Source organism: Phascolarctos cinereus, unplaced genomic scaffold (genome assembly GCF_003287225.1).
Source record: "Phascolarctos cinereus isolate Bilbo 61053 unplaced genomic scaffold, phaCin_HiC Scaffold_2;HRSCAF=192, whole genome shotgun sequence".
In the NCBI taxonomy this organism is placed as follows: Eukaryota; Metazoa; Chordata; class Mammalia; order Diprotodontia; family Phascolarctidae; genus Phascolarctos; species Phascolarctos cinereus.
The window spans coordinates 146,375,862-146,388,017 of record NW_027555625.1 but is presented as its reverse complement, the minus strand read 5'-3'; positions in this window follow the sequence as shown (position 1 = coordinate 146,388,017).

The window sequence follows — 12,156 nt, the reverse complement described above, 5'->3', positions numbered from 1 at the left end:
AAATCAACAAAGCAATAAAGTCAAGCCCTGATCGTAGGATTTGCCAGTTTCCAAGGTATAAATGCTTATACTGAAAATTTAACAGTCAAGATCTTTGAGCTAATTCTGAAACACCCCTGTTCCCAGTCCTAAGGCTCACTTTCAGAAGAAATCAAGAGTTATCACAGAGATTCCCTCATCTCTGCCAGTTTCATGTCATGGGAGAGAGATGGGAAATGTTGTCATGGATAGACTGGGCTGAGGGTCAATCTGTGTTAGCTCAATACCTCAGTTGTCCTAATCCCTATATGTTGGCTCTTTTCCTCTTTATTCTGCCCTGAACCGAAGCCTGGGATCTGTGGCATAGCAGAATAAGCACTGGACTTGAAGTCCTAAGACTTGCGATCTCAATATCCATGTGACCATCTTCACCTCTCTCGGCTTGTTTCCTCACCTGGTAAACGGTAAATCTTAGACAAGATGGCTAAGGACTAATGTCCCGTTCAGTCTTAACCATCTACAATTCTGTAGTTTGGTTTCCCTCCCTTCTGTGATGAATATGGGACCCTTATCTCTTGTACAGTCACCCCTGAAGCCATCATGTGTCACCCCTCACCTACGCTCAGACCTTGGGGCCTTTGCCTCCCAGGAATGGGGCATTGAACATATCAAGTTCTCACATCTATTGGGGAGGGGAAGCCCCCATTTGCTTTCTTTTATCCCCCAAAGTTGGGAAAATCCCCACCCTTCCACCCCTAATGTTTGGCAGGAAACTAGGTGACAGCCTAGGCTTTTATGCTGTATGGTTGGGGCAAAGGAAAGGAACACACATAATCCAGTCCTGCTCCAATAGAGAATCCCCAGGTCCAATGGGAATGATGCTCACTCATGGAGTTCTCTGTCTTCCTCCTCTATCCCTCTCAAGGGACTCCGCCACAGTGTAAAGACGTCGGAGTATATACAAGTCCCTAAGCCCAGAAAGTCCTCAAAACAAACTGACTAGCAGGATGCTGAGAATTAAGTCATGGTGGGCATAGTAGCAGAGAGAGAGAGAGAGAGAGAGAGAGAGAGAGAGAGAGAGAGAGAGAGAGAGAGAGAGAGAGAGAGAGAGAGAGAGAGAGAGAGAGAGAGAGAGAGAGAGAAAGGAAAGTCAATTAATAAGGCCCAGGCTGGGAGTAAGGCAAGGAGGGGCCTCTGGTCAGACAAGGCCAGGAGAAAGATTCTCCCCAATTAAGACTCTAGTCAGGAGCTAAAAGGGGTGGGGGGAGGGAAGAAGGCAGGAGAGAGAGGCAGAGGGCTTCCTCCCCAAGTAGGAAATATTGTTCAGTTAGCTTTCAGGTTGGTGGGGTTTTTGGGGTGTTTTTTTTTTTAAGAAAAGTCAAAGAAAAGACCAACTGGAAAAAATGATTCAATGTGCTTTTGTTCTTTAACCAGCGTGTTAAAACTGTTCAAACAAAACTCAGCCAACTGCCTTTGGGGGTTCCCAGGCAGCCTCTCCCTGCCCCTAGACACATATACCCCCCACCTACCCTCATTCAAAAAAGTTTTCTTCCCCCGTATCTCAAAACTCTTTCTAGATGTCATAATCCTTTTGTCCTCCAGACTTTCCCTCCCCTAGGACATGATCCAAAGAATCATTAGAATAGGGGAGGGAATAGAAGGTAGAAAGGAAAAGCCCTAATTTTGCTGTTTTCCAAGACAGGTGGCTAAAGAGACCAAAGAGACAAGATGCCTACCCAAAGAGTTGATTGTAGGTCAAGATGTGGAGTCAAAATCCTAAAGGACTCAGGATGAAAAATGCTATCTGCCTCCAGAAAAAAAGCTCAGGGTGTCTGAATATAGACCAAAGCATACAATTTTTCTCTTTCCTTTTCTTCCTCTCTCTCCCTCTCTCTTTCTCTCCTTCCCTCCCTTCTTCCTTCATTCCTTCCTTTCTTTCTCCCACAAAATGAAATTTTTTATATGATCACACATGTATAACCTATATCAGATTGTGTACTGTCTCAGGGAGAGGAGAGGGGAGGGAGAGAGGGATAGAATTTGGAACTCAAAACTTAAAAAAAAAGAATGTTAAAAATTGTTTTTGCATGTAATTGGAGGGAGGATAACATATTATATAAAAAAAGAAGATATGGAGTGGAGTACCTGACCATCTCTATTTAGAGACCCACTCTGTAAGGGTTGGTGGAGATCAAGGAAGTCTCTATTATTTATCCCTCACTTTACCCCAACACCCATGCACCCATAGCACAGGCCTGGAGGAGTAGAGAATGCCAAGGAAATGATCTGTAGCCTGTGTTAGAGTAGGGGTGTAGTAGGTTAGAGGCCAAAGTCCATGGTCCACTGCTGGTTGCTGTTGCCAGATGCAGGGTCAGGCATGTGCTGGGAGGGTGAACTTGGAAAGGAAAAGTCAGAAACAGCTCATGATAACACATGGGAGGAAAATCTTTATAGTCCCACTTGAGGACCTAAAAGGCCACATGTGTCCTCGAGGCCAAAGGTACCCCAGCCCTGTTCTAGACTCTAAAACACAAAGCCAGCTCCCCAGCTTCACTCCTTGCTCCTTCCAGCCTCAGGGATAAGATATTATGAGGATCTCTACTCCCGCTTCCAAAAGAAGAGCACCAGATTTGGAGTCCAAGGACCTGGGTTCAAATCTTGGCTCTACTGCTTACTACCTGTGTAGTCTTAAGAAATAGTACATCCATCATAACTTCTCTGGGCCTCAATTTCCGAGTCTGTAAAATGACAAAGATAAACTAAAGGATCTCCAAGGTCACTTTCAGTAATAAGTTTTATGAATTAGGATGGTGTCATGATCACATATTCTGAAGAATACTCTATAGCCCATAGGAACTCCTAGGCAGGCAGAATAATAATACCACTGCAGGGAACCCCTATTGCAAGAACAGGAGCCCCTCCCTCTGGCTCTCCATCCTGAGGCATCTCCATAAGACCCTGCTTTTCTGACCATAAGTCATCCCTTCTCTCTTCACTTCCATTTCTTAGAATCCTTCATTTCCTTCCTCACTTAGCTCCAAAGCCTGTTCCAGGTCCTTTTCTGATAACCCCAGTTGTGAGTATTTTCCTCTCCACTCCCACACTCCCAAATAACTTACTTCGGGCATTTTTTACATTAACTTCTCTGTGTACATGTTGTTCCTATTGATAAAATAAAAGCTTCTTAAGGATATGGACTGCTTTCTTTCTGCCTGTGCATAGAAGAACCCAATGAATTGTGGGACTCATAACGGGCACAGATGATTTAGCCGAATTATTTCACTCTGGCAAAAGAGGATTCAATGTGTGTGTTGAGGGGAGGGGGCTGGAGGGGGCAATTTATTGGGAACTGACTATAAAAATACAAAAACAAAAGACATCAAGAAAACTTTCATATTTCTAAAATAAATACTGCTGAGTTTTTTGTAGTAACAGAACTGGAAACTAAGTAAACATCTATGGAAATGGATAAACAAATTGTGACACATGAATGTGATAGAATATTTACAATCCTGTAAGAAATGACTAATGCAAAGAACAGGGAGACATATGAAATGAGATCAGAAGTAAACAGGACCAGGAAAACAATGTGCATAGTGACTACAAAAATGTAAATAGAAAGAAAAACAACCCCCCTCCTTCATCCCCTAAAAAACGGAAACTGAATGTTGCAAAGTTATAATGACCAAGCCAGGTCCCAGTGGAGAGAAATGTAATGCATTTCCTTTCCTTCTTTGCAGAAATGGGGAACCATGGGCAGGGGAATTCTACTATTCATGTCAGACTTGGCTGATGTGTTGATTTGTTTTTACCGAATGCTTTTCTTCTTAAAAAAAAAAAATCTTTGTTATAAGTAATGCTTCTCTAGTGGCATAGTACATAAAATGTTGGTCTTGGAATTAGGAAGATCTGAGTTCAAACACAGCCTCAGACATTTCCTAGCAGAGTGACCCTGGACAAATCACTTAACCACTGTCTGCCTCAGTTTCCTCAACTATAAAATGAGGATAATAAAAACACCATAAAAGCATGAAGTCGTGAGGATCAGATGTGCTAATATTTGTAAAGAGCTTAGTATAGTGTCTGGTACACAGTAGGCACTTAATAAATACTTATTCCCTTCCCTTCTCTCCCCAACCCTTTTCTAAGAGGGGTAAAGGAGAAGGACATATTAGGAAATGTCGGTGTTAGAAAAACAAAATACATCAATAAATTTTTTTTAAAGAAGAAATAATGATGTACCTGGAGTCAGGAGGCAATCCCAGCTCTGACCTTATAATCTCTCTGGACCTCAGTTTACTTATTTGTAAAATGAAGAAGTTAGACTAGATGACCCTTAAGGCCTTTCCCTATGACTCTTAGAACCCAAAGAACTGAGGAATTAGTGAAGACAAAGCATACTCTTTCCCAGAAGCTAGCTATAAGGGGATTCCTCCCATGTGTCATCATGAGCTATTTCTGACTTTTCCTTTCCAAGTGCACCCTCCCAGAACATGCCTGACCCTACATCTAGCAACAACAACCAGCAGAGGACAGTGGACTTTGGCCCCCTGAACTACCACGCCCCTGCCCCAACACCCGTGCACCCATGGCACAAGCCTGGAGGAACAGAGGTTGCTAAGGAAATGATCTGTCATAAGACGTGGTAACAGTTGAGCAACAAGTGTGTGATTCTCAGAATAGCACGAAGGCTGTGGTTACCAAGGGTATACTACCACAGGTGATGTTCACACTTTCCACACACTATGACAGTGGAGTCAGGCACAGTCAACAGGATGCCACATGGAACAAATACACTGGGCCTCTATGGCTTTCCCAGGGCCTAGGGTTGGGACACAGGCAATAGAGATCGAGAAGCTCTCTGGAGGGATGAAGAATGAAGGAGGGATTCATGAGTGAGGAGACACCTGATATCCAAGAGAGGTCATTTAGATCTCTCCTTCTTTCCCTGTTAACAACCTTGCCACAGTCCAACAGAATCCAGGCATCTATTTTTCTTTAAATGAACTGATTCTACATTCCCTGTCCCCCCGCCCATTGCCTAAAGACTGAGCCAAGCCCCGTCCCAGGGAAGGCTTTGCAAGAGACTTCATTGTAGGGGACAACAGTAACACACATGCCCCCTCACCTGAGCCTGGATCATTTGAATTGTCTGAGACCCAGGAGATAAACTTCCATGGTGCCCTGGACCAGATATAGCTACTCTGGAACATCCCAGAAGCACAGCCCACCGGAAGAGAAAAGGGAACCTGCTGCCTCCTGAAGGAGAAACAAAACACCATCCTTTCCCTCCACCACCTAAGTTACTCCCTTAGCTGCGCCCTTCCCTAGGCTTGAGCACAATAAGCAAGCCCAGAGACTTCACTGTGTGGACTTTCCACTGCTCCCTGAAGAATCATTCCTCGCCCTGTTCTCCATCCATTTAAATCTCGACCATCCTTTAAGGCCCAGCTCACTATGGCCCATTTCTTTCATGAAAGGCCTCACCTTAGCCTTAGTTTTCTTGTCAATAAAAGGAAGGGATTGGACTATCAGAGCTCTAAGGTTCTTTCTAGCTCTATGGACACCTTATGATCCCGTGATCACCCATGTGCTATGATCCCTTCCCTCCCAGAACTCCCAAAACATTTCTGCTTACTGACTTTTTATCGTGTAATCAACTGTCGTTGTTCTCTGATTATGTGACTGGGGGAGTCTTCTTGGCAGGGATCTTTTCCCTCTCATACCTTTTTGTGCCCCCCATAGTATACGGGAAAGATATTCAATAAATAACTTATGTTGGGTGATGAAATATATTTCCTTCCTCTCAGTACAAAGGTGGAGACAATTGCATACAATGTCATATTCAATAGGCGTATTGGAAGATTTTGCTTCACTGTTTTTCTCAGTTAAAAAAAAAAGAGGGTTCAATTTGGGGGTAGATCTAGAAATACATGCAGCATTTTTTTAAAAAGGCAATAAAATAAGGTTGAAATTGAACTGAAAACAGTCATCAAAGAAAGAGTCCACCCTAACAAGAAAGAAGGGACTGGGATGGTCAAGGCAGGAAGAGCACTGGATTTGTAGTACAGATGGTTGGTTCACTCTTCATTCTCAAAGAGGACCAATGATGTCATGCGGGTAATGTCTTGACTCACATATGAATTGAATTTAAGTGAGGCTGAGCTGCTCAAAGCCATTCGAATTGGAACTCTGGCTCTGGTTACTTGTGTGAACTCAGGCCTTCTCTTTAGGCCACTTGAAATGATTTCACCTCTCTTAGCCTCAATTTCCTCCTCTTGTCTCCCTAGTGCTTAGCACAATGCCTGGCACATATTGGTGACTAATAAATATTGGTTGATTGATTGATCAGGTGATCTCTAAGGACCCTTCCATCTCTAAATCAGGACTATTTTTATTAAACACTGTCCCAGTCAACAATGCACCCTTTACCTCTAGTTCCTAATCACCCCTACCCTAAAGGTGTTTCTAGAATTTCCAGAATCAGAAAAGCAACAAATCTCTCAGTTTCCAAGATTACTTTGTAATGCTGTGGTCCCCCTTCTCCGAATTTGCCTCTAAATCCAGTACCAGTTACAGCAGGAGTTGGCAACATAGGAGTCTATATGGTAAAATCTCTGGTTTTGCTTATTATACAAATTATTATTATTTATTATTTTTATTATTTAAAATTATTATCATGCTCAACCCTAGGGAACAGAATGGCTAAAGGAACGGTTGGCAAAGAAAAGATGGCATTTTGCTATCTTATTGTTGCTATTTGCATCACAGTAAGCCTTTCTCCTGGGCCTCAGACAATTCAAATGGGCAAAGCTCAGGTTGCCCTCTCTATGTGTGCCCACCTCTGCTTCCTGAGCGATCCCACATGTCCATGATTCAGGGTTCCCATCTGGAGAATGGGGCATTAGGCCTGAGTTCCTCGTTTGGAAGAGGACGATCAGTTTTAGGGGTCATGGAGAAGAACACTGCTGCCCCTCAGACAGTTGAAGGAGTGCCCTCACCTCTCCGAGGGCTCCCACCATGGTGAGGGGAAGGGGTTGGGGGAAGGGTGAGGGAAGGAGGTTGGTGGGAGTCACTCAGATGCTAAAGTTTGAGTTTTAGCAGCACAGATGGCTCAGGGGTGGGTGCTGGAGAGGAAGTGACAGAGAGAGGATTAGAGATAAATGTACCCAGCACAGCCCTCAAATCGGATTAGACATTTCCTTTTAGATTAACGTTCCTTTCCTGCTGAGCCCATAACCACCACAAAGTAACCTCCTGGCACAGATGAGTAGACATGTATGACCCACACTGATGCACACATACATGTATTGTTGGCCCACACAGCCACGTACACAGGCAATCCTTAATGCCATCATTCTGTGGCTCGCCCACTAATGTACAGCCCATCTTTATGTGCTATCTACATGGGACTTTACACACCTAAAGTAGGGCACACTCACATAATCACTACAATGGGACCCTTTAAAGATAAAGGCTACCCCTACCATGACCAGCTTAGCTACCCACAGAAATGCCTTTATAGTGATGAGCTCCATGATAGAATATACGCTCTCTGAGGACAGGTTCTATTTTGTCTTTTCTCACTCTATTTCTAAGTATAGTGTCCTGTACATTTGGGATGGAGGTTTGGGGAGAGGAGATACTGAATGTGCACCTGTGATTTCAGCAGCGTAGAGGATTCCCTGGCCATTCATCTGTAACTTATTGTCTTAGAGAGTCAGCAGGGGAAACAGAGAGGTTAAATTGTCACAGAGTGAGTATATGGCCAAGGCAGAGCTTGAACTGGGGTCTTCCTGATTCTAAGGCTAACCCACTCTCCTCTGTGCCACACTACCTCTCACCTTATACAAAGTAGGCACATTGAGTTGAGTTAACCCTAATACCAGACATTTACATAGGGTTTTAAAGTTTGCAAAGCACTTTATTTATATTATCTCATTTGACCCTCACAACAACCCTGTGAGGTCATTATTACAGGTGTTATTAGTCCCATTTTATAGATGAGGAAACTGAGGTTCACAGAGGTTGACTGACTTACTCATGGTCAAAGTAGCTAATAATTGTTAAAAGCAGGTTTTGAACCCAGGTCTCTCCTGACTCCATGTGTCCTTTCCACCATACCACACAGACTCCCAAAATCACACCACATGTTGCATGGATGACCGAACACACTGCAAACAGACATCCTTGTGCTCTTACTTCTGCACACAAACATCATCTCCCACACATTCAGCCTCCAGCAGTTCAGAGGCACATTGTATCATCATCCTTACATGTTCTAATGCACACAAATTACTCCGGGACATTACCTATTCTGCCCCCCCCCCACTCCTGCAAAATATATCCAATACTTTCACACTGAATCAGCACCACCCAAACCAGGCCCACCCCACAATCCAACACCTGACCCCAGTGCCTGGGGGGGCATCAGGACTGGCATCACTAAGTTCTGGGACCAGCCCAGGGAGCTGAAACTTCTCCAGAATGACCATCGATTGTACCAGGCTGCACCACACCGCTGGTCCTGCTGAAAGTCTACCTCACTTTCACCCTAGCCACTGGGACTTTTCCATTTCCATGGAGCCCCCCAAATTCTTCCTGAACCAGACCTGTGCCTGGGGTTAGAAGACAGTGAGTAGAAAGCTTTCAGTGTGATGCTAAATGCAGTTACTGACTGAAAACATAGGCCATGGGCAATCACCTTTAGTAGCCACTGTTCTTAACACAAAATCGAGAAAGCTGTCAGCACCAAAACCAGAACAATTTAGACTATCCAGGTGCAAGGCCTGGGCATCCACAGGGCAGCTAGATAGCACAGTAGATAGAGTGCCAGGCCTGTAGTCAGGAAGACTAGTAAAGATACTTACTAGTTGTGTGACCCTGGGCAAGTCACTTTACCCTGTTTGCCTCAGCTTCCTCATCTGTAAAAAATGAGCTGGAGAAGGAAATGGCAAACCACTCTAGTTTTTTTTGCCAAGAAAACCCCAAATGAGATCATGAAGAGTTAGGCATGACTGACTCCATGTTTTACCCCTTACCTCCTTAGTCCCCCACTCCCCACTCCACCCCAATTTCATTTGTCAGTCTTTCTCTCTAGTTCCCTTATCCTTCAGCTCTCACTTCTTACTTCCTCATTCCTTACCTACAGAACTAGTGAAGGTCTACTGGGACTTTGCCCCAGGGCTGAATGTTTAAAGTATGCCAACAGAACCGTGGTGAAGTTGGGGGCAAGAGATACTTTCTTTCCTGCAGCTGGGCCCCAGGTGCTTGCGGTAATTTCATCCTGCGGGGCATTTCCTTCCCACTTCAATATCATAGAGACTTCCTGGTGTCCTCCAGTTCATTTCTTGCCTATAGTCTCTTCGTGTTTGTCCCAGATGCAAAAAATGTTAGATATGGCCCTACTCCCAATCCCTCCTCCCTATCTCTTCCAATACCCATTCCTTCAGTTCCTTCCTTCCCTCATTGCCTCCTCTGTTCTGTTACCCTCCTCTTCTTCACCTCTTCACTCCTGCTACTAACTGTGCAGCTTTCCACAAGCCTTTTTGAGGCTTCTAGACCCCCCCCTTATAGAATGAGGGGTCTCTAGCTCTCCCATTCTACAGTTCTGTGCTCTCTCAGGAAGATGTGTCCATCCCACTTTTGAGTGTTCTCAAGGTTCTGATCCTGAAGCCTTAGTAGGCTAGGGGTAGTACTAGTACTACTAGTATGCTAGGCACCCACCTCATTTTAGCAAGAGTTAAAGCTTATTATATCAGTGGACAGGTTCCATGGCTGGAACCCCCAGACAATCACACTTTCACATGCAGGTCAGCAACAAGCTTATACCACTAGACACTATGCTAAATCCTGGGGATATAAAGAAAGGCAAAAACACAGTTCCTGCCCCCTTCCCCAGGGTTCACAGTCTAATTGGGGGAGACAACCTGAGAACAGCTAGGTACAAACAAGACGTATACAGGATAAATTGAACGTGATCTCAAAGGGAAGGCACTAGCATAAAGAAGGAACAGGAAAGGCTTCTTGTAGAAGGTCAGACTTTAGCTGGGACTTGAAGAAAGCTAGGGAAGCCAGGAGGCCCAGGTGAAGAGGCAGAGTATTCCAGGCATGATGGACAACCAGAGAAAATACCCATACATACATGGGAGATGGAGGGCCTTGTTGGACAAACAAGGAGGCCAGTTTGGCTGGATCCTAAAGGTCCTGGATCTAAGGGCAGCTAAGCGACTCAGTGGTTGAACCTGGAGTCAGGAAGATCTGAGTTCAAATCTGGCCTTAGACTTATTAACTGTGTGACCCTGGACAAGTCACTTAACCCTGTTTGCCTCAGTTTCCTCATCTGTAAAAGTGATCTGAAGAAGGAAATGTCAAACCGATCCAATATCTTTGCCAAGAAAATCTCAAATGGGGTCACAAAGAGTCAGACACAAGTGAACCAACTGAACAGTGATAACAGAGTTCTTGGAGAAGAGTCGTGTTATAAGACAAGGAAAGGTAGGAAGGGACCCAGTTACGAAGGACTTTAAAAGTAAAACAAAGGATTTTATAGTTTTCCCCAAAACACAGACATGGCACAAAACAGCCCCACACACAACAGAAAAAATCAGAACAACGGGGGGGGGGGGTTGGGATTCATTTGAGGGATCATTTGCCTGATTTGGGAGCATAATAAAACTTCCTTTTTAGTTCAACTGAAAATATCAAGATATAAATATTACTCCAGTATAGTCTCTACCAGATTTAACAGAACCAAAGGAAACTCTATCAATACCTAATCAAACTTCTTAGAAAAGAATGCCCTGCACTAAAATCCTTTTTTTCCTTTTCTCTTATACTAAATCCCTTTCTCTCAAGAAAGTGCATAAAAGGTTAAGAGGCCAAACTAAGGCTCCAGAAAATGGAATAATGGTAGTAACCAAACTTAAAATGAGAAATACCTCAGGACTAATTAAAATCACAGCCTTTCCCCACCCTCAGAAGAGATTAGAGTAATGACCCACCTAAAGGCAATCCTCTCCCCACTTCCGGAAGGGATTAGGAAGGTATTGATTAGAGGGAGGATCTCTCCTAGATTATTATCTTTGGATCACCTGTGGCCTTCCTCCGGCCAGCTTTTGAGAAGGAATGGTCTAAGAGGAATTGAGTAGATTAGAGGGAATGATTCTTCAGGAGTGTGCCCAAAAGAGGGACTACTGAGGGACTACTGTTCCGGGTTCCTAACTCGTTTTTTCTGGGCTCTTCTTCACTACATGTCTTCAAGCAAAAGTGAGGTGACCCCTCATTGAGTCTGAGGTAGAGAGAATGTGCATTCGTGTATGGACTAGATTAGATGGTGTTTTAAGTCTCTTTACACCTGAGGTTCCTAACTTGCTTTTGCATAATGGACCCCTGTGGCAAACTGGTGAGCTCCTTTCAGCTTCAAGTTTTTAAATGTAAAGAAAAGAAAATACATAGAATTACAAAGAAAACAGATTATATCAAAACACAGCCAAACAGTAAATTAACAACAATAATAATAACTACAAATTCGAGGACCCCAGGTTAAGAACTCCTGTTAATTAGATAAAGCTAGGTGGTATTGTGGATAGAGCACCAGGCCTGGAGTCAGGAACATCTGAGTTCAAATCTGGCCTCAGATACTTACTAGCAGTGTGACCCTGGGCAAATCACTTAATCCTGTTTGCCTCAGTTTCTTCATCTGTAAAATGAGCTGGAGAAGGAAATGGCAAACCACTCCATTATATTTCCCTGGAAAACCCTAAATGGGGTCACAAAGTGTCAGAAATGCCTGAAAATATCTGAATCATGACATAGTGGAAGAAGAACTGAATTTTGGAATGAGTGAACCTGGGTTCAAATCTCAACTTTTTTACTAACAATCTGTGTCACTTAAGACTTATTTAGACCTTGTTCTTTTCTGCGTAAAATGAGAGTAGATTAAATTACCTCTAATGTCCTTTTAGGCTCAAGACTATAATCTTATCTATGATCCTAAAAAGGAAAAAAAAGTATACTAAGCTCCAGTGTGTACCATATACAAGGCACTTTAGGCAAATGGACCCACAAAGGCAACCCCTACGGTCAGGAAGCTTATATACTCTACTGAGAGATAAAGATGAGCATCAGGACATTTGGAAGGCCAGACTGAAGATGACAAAAATTACAAAGTGTTTT